Below are 20371 nucleotides of genomic sequence, written 5' to 3' on the forward strand. Positions count from 1 at the left end.
GCTCTCCCACAAGTGAAATATGTAATTCTGAATGTATGCAGTGGCACTGCTACCTGTAAGGGGAAAAATGAATTGCTTTTAGATACAGTATAAATAACTCCTGGTAATGTAAAACCTGGCTCTATAGAAGAAACTGCTACAATAGAAAATTAGCAATCCTGTGCTTAAATCAATCACTTCTATCACATGATCCGAGTCAATATAAGTACTGAATAAGTGCTATCATTGACCTTAATCAGCCAACAATTGGCACACAGGGATCAGAAATTCTAGTGAGGAAATCAGTTGTCCCTAGTAAATTTTAGGGTTTGGGGGAACCACAGGCATGCAGTCTTTCACAACATCTTTCTGTCGAAACTGCGCAATGTTCAAACAGGAAGAAAGAAGGAATAACTGAAGTTAAATAAGCAAACTTCCAGCACACTTTTTCAGGCACAAAACTCAACAGGTGCACACGCACTCCCATTTCACAACTGAAGAATACTCTACTCGTGAATTCCCCCACACCCCATAACACCGAAACAGTAGCCAAGCATATAATAAAAAGTCTTCAATGATTTTACTCGGTGGAAATAACCTATGAGGAAGTGAGTGTGATGAAAATCATGCTGCACAGCGATTAATTTGGGTTTTAATCCTGATGTCCCATTTCATCCGAAGTTGCCATTAAGCTCAAAAGGAGAAAGGACTACATAACTGGGACCCAACATTTTTATTTATCCACCTCATAAGCTGAATGTGATTTCAGATTGAACAAAATAGATTTCCCTGTAACTAATGGACCAGATATATTCATACAATGTCCTTTTATCGATTTTACTTTATTCTACCTATTGTTTGCATTTTCCTTTGAAAAACACATAAATGTCGTTACACTGTAGATGTCCTTTACAATTATTATATCATTCACTGTTTCTTAACAAAAAATACATGCTTTGCTACAGCGTGCTTTCTAATGAAAGACTCCCCACTAGCCTAACTGGAGTTAGAACACACTGTACATTTTGGGAGAAACAGAAGAAAATTAGACCCCTTTGGAATTGGTTTGTTTGGTTTTGAAATATGTGTCTTTAAAAATTTAATAGGAGAAAGAAATGGCTAAAGGACAGACTTCATTTTAGACACTTTCTAAACAATAAGCCTATTTATATAACTGATCACATAACGAATTTCTAGGCACTTTATGGAATGAAAAGCCTTTTGCACCACAAAAGTCAGACTGCATGCGGCTTTCAAGTTTCAGAAAATAAATATTCAAAGGGATGTAGCAACAAAAATATATTAAGTATTTTTAACCTATACTGTTCTGAAATTTTACACAGTTGTGTTAAATAACCACAAAAATTTTATCAAATATCTACTAAGTATATGAACAGCTTTAAGTGTACTGTCATAGTTTACCAGTTTTTTGGTTGTTTTTTTTACTCTTCCTCAATTTATATTTCAATATTTTCTTCCTAAGTTACGATTATGCAAAACAGGATTTGCTTTGGATGACTGTTTGGAATGTTTACAATTATTTAATACAATTTACTTAACTATTTTGAAACCAAATGATGTGTTGAATTAAAGAAGGTTCAACACTCAAATTGCCTTCATATGTTCATTTTTCAGCATACTGCACTGACAGATGAGGAGAGCACATTTTCATTTGTAAAGTGTGCATGGTGCTCCACCAGGTTGCACTGATGAAATAAGTGATTTTAGAAATCTTTTAACAAAAAAGACAACTTTCTTTCATGGAATCAACATTCAATTTACCTGTCATTATGGTAGCTACCAGATGAATGCAGGCAGAGGTTAAAAATAAAAATGTATCTATAAAACATACACAGAACAAGCTACAGCTTACAAAGTATGAGGCAATGATTCAGCTATCAAATTCAAAAACATTTTCAAATAACCAAATAATCTTGCATGCAAGAGCAGCCTTCAGAGATATTCACATTTATGCACGGTCAGCTTTTGCCAAAACAGCTATGATCTCAAGTTTTTCAGCTCTTCAACACAACTATGACTAAGGGCGCGAGAAAGAGGCAAGGTTTATAAAGTAGAAAGCACCCGGACATAAGTATCTTTGACAGAGTAAAGCTTCCAGCAGAATCTCAACCAGGTGCAGCCACTTTCATTAGCCAAGTCTGAGATTACTCCCATGCTGATGATCAAGTCCTATGAAAATATGAATTATCTGCGTGCACCACGGCAGCGTTCATCCACACGCTTTGCTACTGCTGGACATCCTTCTCAGGATTTCAAATCTGTACATGTAATTACCAAAATTCTCTGAGAATTTACACACAAATTCCCAAATATATTTTGCAGATTTCACTTTTTTAACCTATGCCATTTAATTTCCTGTTAAAAGGGAAACATGTCTTTCACTCATACAGATGGGACAAGGCAGAAGCTTGTGATCTCTGAAGCATGCTGAAGAGGGACTGTGTTAGGACTTTCTCCCTTTTGCTTTCTGTTACTTCTTGTCGTACAACCAATAATAATCAAAGCAAACTAGCATCCATTGCTCAGATTCAAAACCTAGTTACCAACTGGAACCCACTGCGTACTGAAACTCTAAGGACAGTTTTGGAAGCTCAGCCTTAACTGAACTCATGATTTGGGTTTGTTTAAATAAAGGAAAAGTTCTGATAGAGGGCTTAAATACCCTGTGTAAGGCAGCCACTGTTGGAAGATCTTAGCTCTTGGTAGCAGAAACTGAGTCACAATCTTGGAAGCCCCTTCCAGGATGGAACATGTGAATGCAGCTTAAGAGATTTCAGTATCACTGAAGACTACCCCTTTGATACTCAAAGTCTAAAATGAGCCTGAGCCAAATACTGGCTTGTCATGAATAAACCAAGTTCAGATACTTAATCAAATTTGCATTTCATTGTGATGGAGTATTTACATTATGGCTATCACTGTGATAGCAGAGCATTTAGTCAATATGGCATCTCTGACTGCTACCATGAAGTCTGGAACTGTTGTGTCTGCAGGTGACAACCTGAGGGACTCTACACAAATTCAGGCATGGGCAAGCCAGAACTGACAGCAGGCCTGCCTAGAAGAGCGTTGTAGGGTGTCCTAGGGCTTGCCTGATCACCTGAAATTCGGAGGCACTTTTCTGGTACAGAGAAGGCGGCACCAGGTTATGCTACTGACGGGGAGGTGTGGAAAAAAAAAAAAAAAAGTCAGTCTACCAGCCTTGGGCTTTTTGAGTAGGGAAGGTTTTCTCAGGGTATCACAGGAATGACTGATCCTACATCCATAAGGAGCACAAATCAGCACATCATCGACGGGATGAGCAAAGCTGACAATTCTTCTGCTCCTTTCTGAAGATGAAATCTTGGTTCCCATGAACTCAATGGTAAAAGTCCCCATGACTGAATGGAGCCAGGATTTCTCACTGGACTATGAAGCTAATAGGGAAAACAGAGGCAAGAATTTTACTTAATCATTCCTTATACACTTCAATAAGGAGACACTCTAGTCCTCCCTGTTATTGTCAGGGTTCACCTAGGGACAGGGATAGGATTCTTCCCCGCTTTATTTCAAACCATCTTAGACATATCTTTCTTTTCTTCCTTTCTTTTAATGGGAGAGTGGAAACCCCAAAATCCAGGGGCTCAGTCAGATTCTAGCTTCTCTTGGTCTATCTGTCACACAGATGAAAAGGGACTGCAATTTGCTGCATAACCTATGCTGTGCCCCAAGCTGCAGTAGCACTGCATGGTTTCATGTAAGTGACATGTCACAGTCAATAGCAAGTGTGTCAGCTCACTGACAGGCACAGAACGTGTGACACCATCCTCCAACACCACTCTTCTCTGCAGCCTCTGCCTCTCAGGGAGCGCATAAACAAGACTTGGTAGCAAGGAGTGCAGAACAGGCATTTCATGTGTTTTGTCAGTGTTGTGATACACAGCTGCTTTGCAAAAGTATTACTGCAACCCCGTGTCAAATGTCACTCATGTTTCCGCTGTGACTGCGAACATGGTATAGTGCATAAAAACCAAACGTGCTAGTTAAACTATGTAACTCCTGAGCAGTGCCCTCCATTAAATGTAATTGCATTATCTGACAAATAATCAATGTTCAGATGACACTCAAGAGTCCTAACTGCTAATCCTGGGCTAAAACTATCTGATATTTGCCTTCTTTCTGAAGTTTTATACTGTGCCTGTGCTTCAATATCAGCCCCAAAGGAGAAGCAGCATCACAAATAAGGTCCTGGCTTCCAGTATGAATTTGCTAATAGTGCCATTAGAGAGAGAAAGAACATAATCTGGTTTTGGACAAAAGAGGGGTCTTAGCCTTTGGTGAGCAGAATGACATGGCACCTTGTTTATATCATTACTTAGGATATTTAGCATGTTAATTTTTTATTCTGTTAGGCTTAATTCTTCAATATTTGGTATAGATCTCTCATTTTACCAGGAGTTCCAATGAGAAGGGAAAGTGCAGTGACTTTGATATCAAGGTCTGCAAAGAAAATTAAAATAGCAAATATTAGTTCAGAACAACCTGTGAGAGCATAAGAGCTGTTTTATATAGCTGTGGGCTGCTCTGATCTGAATGCGTAGAGGATAGCCTTCTCCTGAGATAAAATAAAAGACTTTTCTCCTTTCCTTCCTCCACCTTCCTCACTTGGGCCTCCAAGTTGGATCTCCCACGGTCTGCAGCCCTTGATGTTCCACCTCACCAACACAGGAGTAAGCACTAGTACTCCAGCTCCTGCCTTAGTCCTGGCCACTCACCACACATTTGCTGTCCTCATCACCTCTATGTGGTGGTATAAAACTCCTTAGAAGTCCTCTGCCTTCTGCACTTTCTTCCCTGTAGCTGGTAAGGCCCAGCCAGGCTGCCCTCACAGGACCTGCTTCAGAGACCCAGCTTCGTTACCTTCAGAGCCAAGAGCAGTCATGGGCAGTGGGAATGGCCCCATCATTTTGGGCGTCTGAAGTAGTTTTGCTATGGAATGGTGATGGTGGAATGCCACCAGACAAGTTGTGGAGAAAGAACAAGTGGGAAGAGCTTTCCTGCTCTTCACAAAGCAGCAAGGTTCTGTGATGTGAGCTTAATTACCGTTTACATGAACACTGTATTTGTTTATATTTAATACAACTTTTTCTAAATGTAATTCAAGACCACAGCTATTCTAGAGTACAAAAAGCAAGTCTTCCTTTGAACCATATTTTTAAGAGAACTACTGTTCCAGCCAATTTAAAAAACAATTATGAGACCACACAACTTTTGGAAACACGTGGATTATTGATGGGAGCAACAGATTTATGTCTCACTGCAGGTTTTCAAAACACTGTAGCACCTAACTCCTCAACTAATAGAATTGTGACCAGAATTTTCCACTGCTTTAGCTTTTCTTACCTTCAGAGGACCCAATTCAACACAGACTTAAGCACATGCTTAAACACTTGACATCCGATTTTAGCAAAACAGCTAAGCACATGTTTCAATACCACTGCTTCCACACTAATTCAGGATCAAACACTACAACATAAATGCTCAGCATAAGATCAGCTGAAGCAGTACAGGTGGAGTCAACTCTGCACCCGTACATTTTTGCACTGAACAGCTTTAATTGACATCCTTTACATGTATGTGAATGTCATGTTTATAAAAAGAAGGCTCATGAAACACAGCTGAAGAAACATAGGATTCCCTCAAAACATACAAAATCATAAAAGCTACCGAACCTTTTGTTTACAGCCTTCCTTAGAAAATCTAAGCATGTAAACCACACAAATGAAGTATTTTAAAATACCATTTTAAAGACCATTTTAAAAGTTTTCTTATTCTTGTTATATCAGTTTCTCGAAGATAAACATATTTATTCCTTCTATAGGTACCTTCATGTCGTGCAGCTCTAAGACAAACATGCAAGCATCCTGTAAAATAACTGAAGTATTATTCAGTAATTATTATTTACATTCTCCTTGTACACTTGCCAAACTTCGCATACACCTGCTTATAGAAGGATGGGGCATCTGTGCCCAGGCAATAGGTGTTTCAGTATGGACTTCAAACGGAGAGCAGCAAGCCCTAATAGAATAATAGGTACCTGGGTTACCTAATCGAAGGGTTTAAGTGTTGGCAGTATCGTTGATAATAAACTAATAAGTTAGAAGAGCCTTCTTCACCTAGATGTCCAGCAATGATTGGACTAAATAAGGGCTGAAGATTGTTTAGAATTAATGTTGTTCACATTTAAATACAAATTATCTTAGTAGGGTTTTGCATATTGATTGTGCACTGCTGTTAAGTCCTCTTATTTCTATAGAAATAAATGATCCCTACTCAACATATAAAAGCTGTCCTAGTACTAAATAATGATCTCATCAGGGGGCAAATCCTAAATGGAAGTTACTGGAGGGGACTAAATTCTACACTCTCCAAGCAGGCGGCCAAGAAACACCTATGACCCAGAACAAGGGACAAATGGCTTCCAAGCCTAGCAGAACATACAGTTTAACGAGGCTAACTTCCATTTTACACAGATGATGCTTTCTGAATTAATCTGTACAGACACGCACGCATTCTAACAGACTGGGAAGAGTTCAAGAAGCTCTGCATCCCCTCCCCCCCCCCCCTTATTTTTTAACCAATTTCTTATTTCAAAGAAGAGGAGATTATGAAAGGAGGAAAAGTTGTCTTCAAACCCAGCTTGAAAAGGCATATGCAGTACTCCACTTTATCTGCTAAACCTGTTTCTCCTGACAACATGTTTCCTAGCACTGTGGCAACCCACAGACAGACCCTGATCTGAGAGATCCTGCTCTGGTACATAGACATGTAGCTGGACACATGCTGAAAGCCAGTGCTTCTCCTTTAACTTATCTTTGGTTTGCTCTATTTTGTTCAGCTCCACCACCAGCATCAGAGAGAAAGGTGAGAAAATTATTGTTACATTATTAATAAAAAAATAGCGGTAACAGGGCATTCAGGGTATTTTCATTAACAAATCAGAAACTATAAAGTCGTACCATGATTTTTTGAAATAATAAAACATTTGCTTCAGAATAAATATAATTAAACCAAGAATAAAAGTACAATTAGTAAAAGATATATGACGTGTCATAAAAACAAGCAACAATAAAAACTGAGGACTTATTTGTACATCCGTATTTGTAAAGGAACAATATAAAAAAAAGAGAGTCTTTCACTCTGATAGGTAATATTTTATTTGACTCACATATATGAAACACGTCTTCAAAAGCCCAATCTCCCAACAGAAAAATCTCGTCAAACTAAAGCATACCCAGAAAAATAGTCCCTGTCTGATTAAAAACATCAATATCTTCTGAAAAAGGTACACTAAAAAATGTCATGCAGTTAAAGAATATGGACCAGCCAGACTTTTTACAGTGGCATCAACCTACTTTAGATGTTCATATCAACTACAGAGCAGAGGAATGAAAATTGCATTACGTTACAGACTATACATGTGTAAACAGTTTTCAAATCCATCTGGTTTTATTAAAAATGTAAATCATAAATTTCAATACTTTTCCCAATGTCACAGGAAAAGTCTGCATGATAATTTGTTTCTATCCACAAACAGAATTTATCTCATCAAATGCAAGTTACGTCTAACTTAATGGTGGATGTGAATTCACTGCAAAAGTTGAGTCTGGTGAGTAAAAGGTTAATAGTGTGAAGTCTGTGAGTTAGTATGATGATGTGTGAAGTAGCCAATCAACAGCTGGTGTTTGCAAGAGGCTGGGATATTATATTTATGAAGCAGTGTGTTTTTTGCTTGTGTGGTGATGACTTCAACTAGAAGCAGCTAAACTTTGACTCAGCCGGCTCATACCTGAGAACAAGATGCTGAATTACTGACAACTATGGACCCAGTCATTGCAACATTCATTAAGGTCTTAAATTAGTGAACTTGGTGGTGAATGTAAAAGCACTGAAAAAAGTATTTGTAAGCTTGAGTCCTGTGAAATTCATGATTCTCTAAGAGAAAGGCTTTCACTTTTCAAAGGCTATCCAAGGGTCCCCATTTCTCATTTATACGATAGGTTCATGATGGCAGCTGAGGGACGTTGAATGAAGGTAGAAAGTCAGGCAGTGTGAGAAATGGAGAGGGAGGGAAGCACTGGGAGATTGTCTTAATACTGCTCTGATATTGGCAGCAGAAGCCTCCTGGAGAGGTGCAATGCTCCACATATTTGTAAAACAGCCATCAATAGCCAAAAATTTAGGCCATCCCCAAAATCGCCCTTTGCCACTTGTGCTATAAAGCAAGATAAATTAAAATCCAAATTAACTCAACACTCATCATAAACATCTTTTTAAAAGAATTAAAGAGTTTTCATGCAAAGTGTAACCATCAGCCAATATTTTACTCCTAGGATTTTACTATACTTAATCAACCAAGAATCTGATATTATATATTCTTCATGTGAAAAATTTCTGCAGGTACCAGCAGCAGTAAAGGTATGTAAGGGTTGCAGGCATATCCCCAAATCCACCTCAGCTGTAGGAAGAAATCTCACAGCATTGCTAGATCAGAGATCAACTCAGACCAATTCTAAATGATTAAGACTGTTTAACCCAACTGCAACAGGTATTTACACACAGGCTAAGGGTCTGACCTAAACCTTTGAGAGTCAACTACAAGGTGCTCATGATTTCCATGGGTTTTGAACCAGCTGCTAAGAAATATTCAGGCTAGCATTTTTTGTACTATATGACAGAGGGTAGTAGTAGTAGTATCTTGTCTATACCTTGCAAGTATATATAAAAAAATAAAATATAATTAAGATCAAATTACAGAAACACCGTTGATGTAATTTAGGACTTGTAAAAATCAAAGTTGTACAAAAAATTGAAGACCAATAAAAATGTTTCCATGATTCTTTTTTTAATCCCATTGAAAACAATTTTTCGTTGTAAACATTTTTGCTAGCCAAGCACTGCAGCATTGTGCAACTGCATGACAGCCAAAGAGAAACTGATGAAAAGCTGACTAGATTGATTTCATTTTTCCAACCAGAGTGAAATACGTAAAAGGAAATAACAAAATGGTGAAGTTATTTTTATATATAAAAAATGTTCACATTTAATAAACTCACATGGAAACTGTACAGCCAATGGTAACTGCTTTTGAAATATATCTACAGATCCCTTCAGTTCTGCACAGGAACGAAGGCAACAGTGGGTTCCTGCAGCACCTTTCCCCTTCCTCAGCGAACCACAGGAACACTGTCTCTGCTGGAGGCATCAGATCTGAGCCTGCCCAAATTTTCTATCACCCATTCCCTCTCCGCCCTGTGACCTCCCAGGTTGCTGTGTAGAAGTCTGGCAGGGGGTTACTACTGGAACTCAGAGCTATATTTATTCTCTTGGCTCCCATCCATCACAGTTGCAGAGCAGCCAGAAGGGGAACCAACCAATACAGCATGGGATCTGCCAGAGTTGTGCTGCCAGAGAAGTTAAGAATGAAAGACAGAAGCTATCAAAATGAGTATTTCTATCTCTAAGGAAAGAAGGGCTTCCTCCCTTTGCAGATCCCCCTTCTACAGATTAAGACATTTTTTTCTCTCCTTTTTGCAGAATCCCGACAGAGAAACCTGCCAGTTCCATAGGTCTTTCACATCTCTCATGAGTTTCTTCATGAGGGAAGGAGCCCTAACAGCACAGTAACCCTTACATCTCTAAGGCATTTGTTGGCATTTACACAGCATTTCTCTCCACCTCACAGCACTACCAGACAGAGTGCCATCCACAAGCTGTGCTGTACGCCAGTCCAAGATACTCACGGGAGAAGGGTATAACCCTGCACCCATTGCACCTCCTACAGCCAGACACTCACTGCTCAGGGGGGACGTAGGATCAGTTAACCAGTTCTGTTCAAACGCATAATATACCAAACAAAAGAACAGCAACAAAATTCCATTTTGAGATGAAAACGCTTTGACTTATCAAGATGCACCTCATCACCAACTGACTGTTATAATAATTAGACTGTGAACTTTACAAGAAAGGTAGAGAACCAATAAGAAACAGTTTTCCAATACCACAAATACTTTGAAGATTTCAGAATTTCACCTTGTTCCCCACCAGGACTAACCTGATACCTTTTGCAACTTTTCAAAAGGAAGACACAGCAAGACAACATTAAGAATATGAAAACTCTCATCACATCACACTCAGGAGTGCAGCGTACAGGATTCTGCAACAGAAGCAAGTTGGACCCAGTCTCTTGCATCACACTCGAGTGCCCAGGCCAAGAGTCGGTCCTCTTCTGACCTGCTGACTAATTAAATGATTACTTAAATTGGAATAGCCTAAAGCAGGAATTTAAAAGACTCACCCTGGAAGAGCCAAAGTGTGGTTAGTAGGGCACTCATCTGGGATGTGAGAAACTTGATTTTAAGAAGCTGATTCAAATCAGATATGAGAGGAATGATCTGAACCTAGCTCTCCAGTGACCCAGGTGCATTTCATAATCACCTAGTCCATAATGAAGTGCAGAGATGCAACTCTTTCATTTTGAGCAGAAATTCAATTGTGGACCTGAGAAATCCTTCGAAGATGCAGCATGTTGATGCAAACTAATGAACTAGCATTTTTCAATTGCAATAAGAAAAGTGTAGCTAGTTCTGGCCAGAAACTATACTTCTATATTTGGAAAGCACCTAGCATGCCAAAGGCACTACCAAAACAAACAATAGATTGAAATTCTAATCCAGAAGTGGCTGTGGATTTCCTCCTGCTCATTTACCTAATAGCATGTCCATTTATTTCATACACATGCATATAGCTTTCTGTATTCAAATAAAAGAGAGATGCTTGAACATTTGTTCTTTAAAACAATCAAGACTATTTTAAAATATCTGAGCTATTTAAAAAAAAAATTGTAGTAAAATCCAACGAAGGGAATAGAGCAGGAGAGTTTTGTTAGCTGGTATTATGGTACTAATAAAGAGGCTGGGTTCTCTTCTGCTAGTTATTAGCCCTAAGAGTAATTACAGTCCTGTAGCAAAATCTCAATGAATCAATGAAGAACAGATACCTTAAAAAGGTAGAAATAGTAAATTTGTTATACATCCCAGTGTTGGGTAGCCTATAACCTTTGCATTTTAAGAACTCAAATGGCTGAGTTTCTTTTGCATTTGAAATCATGATACAAGAAAAAGTTTAATTGGGATCACTTCCTGAGAACATCAGGCTTTTGCACTGAGTTTAAAAAACAGTGGGGTTACACAATGTATTTACAGTGAAACTAGGAATCACATGAGACTCACCTGGTATGGAAAGGAGGTTTTACCTGCTGACTCAGTCCTACCCCAATTAAAATAAAAGGAGCAGAACTGGATCCTAGAAATCACTCAAAATCAACCAAAATTTTGCTAACCTTTACACACTTCTCTCTGAGAGTCCCATCATTTTCCACAAAAATGTGGGATACGTTCCAACAATACAGAAGTTCAGTGAAAAGCTACTTGTAGCAGCAGCTTCAAAACTAGTGCTGCTTTCCAATGTTGAGTCAACCCTCGACATTCAAAAAAAAAAAGTCATCGCATGGACTAAAAGCTGTGAAAACGTTCATGCAAAACCTTGAAAAATAAAATGGGGGAAAAAACAATCAAACAAACAAAAAAAAGAACCAAAAAACAAAAAACCACCCGCAAAAGACAACCGAGCTTGTCTACATGCGGGGTTTTTTTCAGAACTATTCCAGCACTGATATGATTGAAGCAGTGCAAACACCTATCAAAAGTCCTTGGCCACTAAATAGAAGGCAGTTTCTGCTTCTCCTGTTATAAACTAACACCTTTAGTTAGTTTATAGTAGATAGAGGAGGCAAGATTTTTCCCTAATCTGCTCAATCAACACTTCACATCACTCCCTCAACGAAAACTGGTATCAAAACCAAAATGTTGCACTGCCCTATGTTTTAGTATTTCTATGGAGCCCTGAAAAAAACCTACATGTAGACCTAGAGAGCCAATGTTAACAAACACACATGAAACTAAAATGTAACCCATCCGTACAGAGTCATCAAAAGAAATGTTAGGAATTGAACATCCAGCCCACCATGTTAGCCTTTGTTAACAGAAACCTGACTTTACACCTCCTTGCTTTCTTCACCCTAGCTTTCACATGCTCTTTCTCAAGAAACAAACCTAGGCTTCCCTTGAACTCATTTATCCTTTCCTTGCTGGTAATTTATTCCATATGTTTATTATCCTTTTCATGAAGTAATTCTGCCTGAGTTTCCTATTTATTCATGCTTTTCTAAATTTTAGATTAAAGGGACCTATCCATATCTATCTATATCTACCACTGATATTCCAATGACAAAAGACTGATGGTAACAATGTCTGCACAAATCTGTGGAGACCAACTTACGAGAGTGAAATAAAACAATGTTAATACAGTATTCTATCATTTGGAAAAATAAATATAAGGCCAGCTTGGCAACCTAGCACAGTGCTATCACGTGGATTACTGGGGCTAACTCCTAGATCAGCAGGGGCCAGGACTACCGAGGAAGCAATATACACAGCCCTGTTGTGACCAAGTAGATTGTGGTACCTGATAGCAAGCCCTCTGTAGCACTGATGAGCTCAGCAGTGCTCCCATCCTCCTCACAAACAACCATTGACTGCTGCGGAATAACCCAAAGGCATAAAAAAAGAGGAAAAGTTTGTAACAGCGCTTATCACAGTTAAAAAAAAAAAAAACCAACACAAACTATAACAAAACTCACATTAAGGCTGAAACAAGTGTATTATAAAAGGAAGAATCAGGACTGCCATTTATCCCTTTGCACTGTGATACCCCGGCCCACTGGAGGATGATGGCAAGGAAGGCTCCCTGGGACGTCCCTGGCTGTCCCAAAGCAAAGCAGGAGCTGTGGGCAGCGCCCCCCACAGCCAGCCGCCCCTTCACCCTTACACAGGCCATGGGGGTGAAAGTCAGCTCATACTCTCCTTTTTCCCCCCCTCTCCTGCTTCTCCTGTTCACAAAATTGAGACAGGAACAAATTTTCCCAAGCAGCCTTTCCCTGGCACTGTGGGTAGCCCACCTGCAATAACCCCTGATTATACTGGTTGAATATGTAACTGCCTGATCTCCAGCAACTTCCACCCTCCCGACAAGTGCTCGCTCCCTCTGGAAGTCCAAGACGCTTACAGCTGGACCGCTTAACACTAATGCACCAGAAATGAGCAGCTGGTTTGAAGAACTAGCTCTGTTGCTTGCCCCATGCTATGGGAGTGCCATCAAAGCCATCACCATTATTTCCCAGGCACTGCTACCTGCAGAACTCTCTGCTAATGTCCTACCATGATAGGCAGTGCTGCTTTTTTCATAACATGACAAATACTTGTAAGGAATAACCTAGTTTTTATTTTGGTTATACGAGTCTTGAACACTGCAGTGCACAATGGAGAAAAGATCGGATACTGAGGCTGCTGTGGCTATTTTAGTTCTGTTTTCTTCATCTGTGTTTAAAAGACAGTCAGATTATAACAAAATTGTTTGTCTTTAATATAGTTCAACTTGACCTGATGAACCCATCTCTTTAGAAAACAATCTCACATGGAGTATTTAGAGTAAGACACTATAAAACAGCAACTTTAAAATACTTTCAAGGCCCCATCTTACATTTTTTTAAAAAAATACAGACAACTAAGCTAATTATAATTACTCCTCTATAACTCTTGCTTTTTTGATGCATCTGGTTATCTAGTAAGATGCACCTGAAAATTAGAGCATATTTAAATATAAGGGAAAGGTGCCAAATTCAGAATACTGGAAGAATTTTCCCTCTGGGAGCGTGTTTAGTCACAGCATTGGTGCAGTTCGGCAGAGGCAACGCAATGCCCTGCTTGCTACCCTTCCCTGATCTGGATCTCTGCTACCTCTGAAACGATGTTTCAAATCTCTTAGTGCTTGGCTTCATTGCTTAAGCTTCCAATAGGAGTGAAAATGTCACAGCAGTTACTGTGATCCACTGAGATTTAAACAGACACTACTCAAGTTATTTCACGTTAAGCAACAAACATCCATCAAATCATTTCAATTTTCACTTGTTTCTACCCAAGGTCAGATTCTGATCAGTGTCTCAAAAAAGTTCATATTCCTTATTCGGCCACACAACTGGAAGCTAGAACCACACATCCATACAATAACCCTAAGATCATCCAACTAAGCATCTCAAGAGTTATTTTACTTTTACATATTATCTTTCAGTAGTTCATCCTTTTTTCCCTTTCTGCGAACATCTGTGCCCAGAGTGTCTTCACTAGAGAAATTTGGATTTCCATCTACAGTTGCCAGAAATAAGTTTATTCATGTTTCTATAAAAGAAAGAATATGTATTCTATTTTTTCACCGGTGTTCTCCTTCCCTGAATCCAAATTGCTTGCACCTCTGAAAATGCAAGGTGTGAATGAGAGAACAGAAAAATGGCTTTTCAAGATCGTACTGCTTTTAGCATTTTGAAGAGTCGATATACATCTATTCAGGTATCTGAGAAAAATTCAGATATTAAAATTTAAATTTACTTACAAATCCTATTAAAACACCACAGTAAATCAGAAGATACTAAAAAGCTTTAATTGTCCTCTTTCAAATCAGAAAAATAAATCTATTTGTGGGTTTCTTTTCCATTTTTTATAAAGTTCATATAAATCCATGCGCTTTTTTTTTAATGCCTTTTTTCTTTTTTTTTTTTCCAGTCAAGGCACTCTAAAAACACCTGTGCAATTCAAAGTCAACTTTAAGCAAAAATCAACATTTGGAAAAATTACTTCTACTGATTTTCCTACACTTGATGGAACTTGTGCTTCCCAGGGAATAAGCACAGCCCATTTTAATGGACTAGTGGATTTTCTACTTCTGTTCTAATGCAAATCTCTTTGGTCACCTAAGGCTCCCATGGTGGGTAAACAACCTAATGTGTCAGCTTTCTGTACTGAAGATCACAATTTCTGATCTCAGCACTGTCTTCACTGCTGCAAGCAAAACAGTGGTACTGATGTTGTAACTTGCAGGCTACTCTCTTCTGATAATGAATGGGTTGGGTTATTGGCCTCTAGCATGGACAAAAATATGACAATCAGCCTGTTCATTATATAAAAGTCTACAGTGAAGACAGTGCCAGACAACTTGCTGAGTATTAGAGCTCAAATAAATTCAGAAGTCAAAAAGCCCGTAGAACAATTCCTTTTTCTTCTTTACAATTGATAAAGTCATAGTCAATTTATTAGAAGTGTTTTAATACAGTATTTCCATCATAGGAACTTGTATCTTCAGGAACTCATTTGCAAAACACAGCTTTAGCATGCAAATATTTTAGATACATTCCCTGCAAATGTAATACAGAGACTAACCTTTCTTACATCTGCAGTTGTTAATTGTCATCATTTGAACAGCAAATGAAAACAAAGTTTAAGCCACTGGCACTTTAGAAAAAAAAGAAATCACGTTAAATCTCATTTACCTGCAGTGATAGAAATTCAAAGTCACAAGCAAAATCTGAAGACAGAGCAGCTATGAGAAAGTGCACCCAATCGCAGGGTTTAGCAACTGTACCAAGACTCTCTTCTAGTGCACGTTCTGAAACAGCAATCGATTCTCTAAGCACTTGTTACTAAACTGGAGACATTTTCTTTCTACAACATTCTGAAAACTTTAAACAACTCATTTCCGATTCTTTTCTTCCAAAGATTAACAGCACATCCACTAGAAGATGAATTAAAAATAAAATTTAAAAAAGGATAGCAGAAAGGGGAAAACAGAACAGACTGGGACAAACATCTCAAGCTATTTACAAATATTTTTATAATGACTAGAAATCATAGAACCCTCTTTAGCTGTCTAACTTAAAAAAAAATAACAACAACAACAAAAAAAAAACCCCAAACAAGCCAAAAAATGCATCAGCTGTTGACTGAACACAGGGCCTGATTTTCAAAGCTGCTGAGCACCCACAACTCCATCTGAAGTCAGTGGAAGTGATGAGTGCTCAGCAGCTCTGCAGATCAGGCCCAAACTGTACAGGGGTCTGCTAGCAGCCTAGCAGAAGTGGTTTTTAGGGAAGGGGGGTTGTTGCACAAATGAGAAGGTTCAAAGTAATCTGTCAAAGAAGTGCTGCTACAGTCACGAGTCGTAAAGCTAGCTAGCTCCCATCTATAGGAAAAAAGTTAATTCATAGGGCTCATAGGGCTTGCATTTGTCAAGGAGCAGGACGTCAATGCTATCATTATCAGGCAAATCAGCCAGGCGTTTAATGGTAGAATCAGGAGACATTTGCTCTCCACTATCAGAATGACATCATAACTAAAGCAGCCTTCAGCGAGGGGGGAGAGCCAGGGCAAGGCTTGGGCTGCACGCGGACTTTGCACTTCAGCTCGGCTTGCCCCACCGATCGCTGCTCCCCTTCCCCAGGAGGCGACGCTTTCAACTGCCTTCGCTCCTCAACTTTGTCCTCGCAGCATCTGAAACACCAGCATCTGATTTTACAAAATACTTCTAAATCTGCCTGATCCAAAACTGCGGTATTGTAAGCCAGCCACTCGGTTAGGAGGGGATGGGTTTTACAGATAATCTACAAATTCACTCTAAAAATTTCTGGTATTTTTAATTACTTCAGTCATCTTCATCCTCCATCAAACGGGGGACGGACACACATACACATTAAAAATTAGTTGCCTCTACGATTTAAGAAGTAACAGCTTAGTTAGCTAAGTCAATTTTTAAGCGTACACAAACACATACACACACAATCTTTGAATATTCCAAAGTATTTAGTGATGATCTATTCAATGATCAGAAATACAACAGCAATACACATTTCCCTTCCACGGTAGCTGTAATTATGCAACTCAAACAAGCACAAATTACAAACTGCTAATCTATTTTCTTAAAAAAATATCACTACAGGTACACAGGCACGGTACAAAAGCCTCACCTTGTATAAGAACTGTGAGGGAAAAAGTTATGAAAGCAGACAGAAAACCTAAAATCCCTGAGGCTACAAAAAAATCCCGCTATTGAGAAATAACCCAAGAGACCACATAGGGAATGTACAGCTTTCAGAAGCACTTCTCATCTTATTTGCACTTAACCTATTGATGTACTTATGCAGGTCACTTACTTTTCGGATATGTTTGAACCCTTTATAATCATGCAGATCGCCGCGGTTTTCACTTGGGCTTTTGTTTTTTTAGTTTTGTTTGGTTTTTTGCAAACAAGTTTCATTTAAAAAAGATCCAATTATGCAAATCTGCTCCCGGATAGGTAGTGAATATTCAATATGACGGTGATACTGTAATAGTTCAATGCAACGCACTGTACTGGACAGATTTATGAGGCAACGTCACTACTACGCTCTGGTCCTCGCCGAAGCATCTTGAAGTTAATTAAAGCTGCAATGTCCACTTTTCCAGCCACCCTCCTCATTCAGGTTTACTATTTCAACATCAAACCAGCAAGGGGGCCTCCCCCCTCTCTCCGTACATTTAAGCAGCCTTCCACAGTCAATGAACAATGAACAAAGATTTGAGTGATAGGAAGGGGGGGGGGGGAGAGAAAAAAATCTCCACAGGAATAATAAATCCGGTTTAAACAAGTAAAAATATAGTTTCTAATATTAAACTAGAAAAGAAAACATTCTTCTCCAAGTGAACGTGCAGAGGCGCTTAGCCAACCCCTTCAGAAATGGTCTAAAAGCAGCCAGTCCTTTTTATTTCAAGCAGTGAATGAGCCCAAACAAGGCTTCTAAACTTAATTATGACACTTAAAATAGTCTTTTTCCACATAAGCGAGGAGGCTCGCCGCTGCTATCTGTATCAACCGGTCAAATCAGCTCAGCAAACACGGCCCCTGTTGGATTTATTTTAAACTGCACGGGGGGGGGGTGGGGTGGGGGGCGGCGGCGGGGGGAATGCACGGCCCCGCGGAGCGCTCCAGCCGCGGGCGGCCGGGCAGCCGCGCCCGCCCCGCCGGGCCCGCGCCCAGCGCCCCGCGCCCCTGCCCCGCCGCTCCGCTCCGCTCCGCACCGCTCCGCACCGCGCCGCGCCGCGCCGGGCCCCACCGCCGCTCCCCGGCCCGGCGGTGGCTGAAGTGAAAACGAAGGGCTCTGACAAATCACGTCTCCGCCTCGACAGTCTCAGACACGGCCATATCCGCCGCACGCACCCCGAAACAATGCCCGCCGCGCAGGCAGGCGGCGGCCGGAGCCCTCCCCGCCGCGCCCGCCCCGGGCGCCGGCACCCGCGGCCCGCGGGGGGCTCCGCGCAGGCGGACCGTGCCCCCAGCCCCGCCGCCGCGGCGGGGGACGCCGGCAACTAACTTTTCGGATGGAGCCCGTGCGAGCCGCCCCGCGGGAGCCGCGGACCTTCCGAAAAAAAAAAGCATAAATCTTCGCGACCTTTTATTTCGCGTTAAAGTTCACAGGCGGCACCGCTCCCCTCAACCCCTCACACACCCCCCACACCCCCCATATATATTAATTATTTGCAAAACTGCAACAGATGGGCGCATTAAAATCTGGATTCTTTCCTACACAGCATCAAAGAATCTCTCCTTCCTCCCCCCTCCCCGTTAATCCCGCCGCCGGCCCGGTGCCCCCCCACCCCCACCCCTCGCCAGCCCCGCGCAGCCCCCGCGCCGGAGCGAGCCCGCTGCCCCGCGCACAGCGGCGCCCCCGCGGCCCTCCGCGCCCGCGCACAGCGCGCCACCGGGAAGGGGATGCTCCCCACCCCCCCCACCCCACCCCCCCTCGGGGATTGCCATTTAAGTTTCCTCCTTAACCTGTTACTTTCTCCGGGCGCTGACAAAAGCCCCGGCGGCGGGCTGGCAGGTGCCTCCCCGCTCCCCGCGGCGCCGCCGGGCGCGCTCCGCTCCCCCCGAAAGGGCTGAGACCTGGCCTGACATTTAGTGCCTACTTGAATGTCACAACGCTCCTCGCAGCATTATGCACGGCTCCTATTCATAAGAGGTCGATTAGAGCACAAAATGGCAGGTCTCTTAGGCACTTGAATCTCACAAGTTTGACACATGGTATGCATCAGCTAACTTTGATTAAAAAAAAAAAAAAAAAAAAAAAAAAAAAGAGGGGGGGGAGTTTACAAATTACACCACGATTAGCCGGGATCCTAAGGGGGGAGGGAGGGAGGGAGGGGGGGGCCCGCGTTTAAAGTCACTTCAGCAAAGTTTGCGCCGCTGCAACCCTTTAAAACAAAAAGTTTCTGGGCAAGTTAAGGGCAGGGTCGGTGCGGGCTGGGGACGGCGGGCGGGCGGGCGGCCCCCGGGCAGCGTCGCGGCCGCCGCCGCCGGCACTCGCCTCCCCTCGCCTCGCCTCGCCTCGCCCGCCCGCCCGCTCCTTTTTTGTAAAGTAACGGTTTTAAAAGAAACGAGAGAGAAAGAGGAAAAACGTAGGGTTTTCTTCAGGCTAAGTTCTATAGCGCCATTCAATGGCTTCTCCGCTCCTTTCATTATTTTCTGCTTTTCCCCTGACAGCCCTGCTTGCAAACGTCACTGCTATGGATATTTAATTATACTGTATTTTTTAATCACGGTGGAAAACGCAGGCCCCATTGCGATGATTAAAAAGAAATAAAAAACAAAAACATACTCCGGACTGACTTTGGAGCCTCTTTGATGGCTCGCGGGAGCCTCCCGGATCCTCAAAAACCCCCTTTTTACCTTTGTCTTTCTTACCTTAAAATTTAAAGCAAAGCGTAGAAGAAACTCCCGCACGTAAACGGAGCGTTGTAAAAGATTGTGTTCAATGAATAATGAAGCATGTCCACATGATTGACTTGATCATTTTCTTGTGCGGAGGGGGAAAAGTGCGGCGCGGGGCTGCCGCGGCCGCCCGCTCCGGGTAGCCCTCCCAACTGCTTCCAGCACATCCCGAGCAAAGAGCGCTTTATTTTAATCTGTCTCTTTTCAGAATAACCCCCTTCATTGATACTGATCACCCAACATCACAAGACATCCCCATCTCTCAGCGTGGACTCCCCCTATCTGGTAGGTGAAATGCATTGTACCATTAAAAAAGCACTCCATTGTCGTCTTGGCATAATTCACAGCAACTAGATAGGTCTTGCGGCATTTAGCTTTGATGAGCCAAAAGCTGAACCCTTGATATAATAATCTACAAAGAATGGTCTGTGATCGTCCATTTTTTCTCCCTGTCTAGCAACTAAGAAACCATTTAACCCGGCGCAGCTTGGTCGTGACCTTGAGCCCGTGTAAACACCCCGAGGAGCCCGCGCCGCTCCGCAGCCCCACGGCCAGCGCCGCTGCCCGCGCCCCGCGCAGCCCCCGCGCCCGCGCAGCCCCCGCGCCCGCGCCCCGCCGCCCCTGCCCGCGCCCCGCAAACCCC

The 20371-nt window shown here is 41.6% G+C and overlaps 1 protein-coding gene across 5 annotated transcripts in view; it reads right to left on the reverse strand.

The window, feature by feature from the left end:
- Nucleotides 1–20170, reverse strand: part of ZNF536 (zinc finger protein 536) — a 353142-nt gene extending 332972 nt beyond the window's left edge. For all 5 annotated transcript variants that reach the window (XM_056361145.1, XM_056361142.1, XM_056361144.1 and 2 more), the window contains exon 1: nt 19702–20170. The gene's annotated coding sequence lies outside the window, so the exon portion shown is untranslated. The remainder of the gene's footprint in view (nt 1–19701) is intronic.
- Nucleotides 20171–20371: the final 201 nt, after the last annotated feature.

The sequence above is a fragment of the Falco biarmicus genome, chromosome 15 (assembly GCF_023638135.1).
Source record: "Falco biarmicus isolate bFalBia1 chromosome 15, bFalBia1.pri, whole genome shotgun sequence".
Lineage (NCBI taxonomy): Eukaryota > Metazoa > Chordata > Aves > Falconiformes > Falconidae > Falco > Falco biarmicus.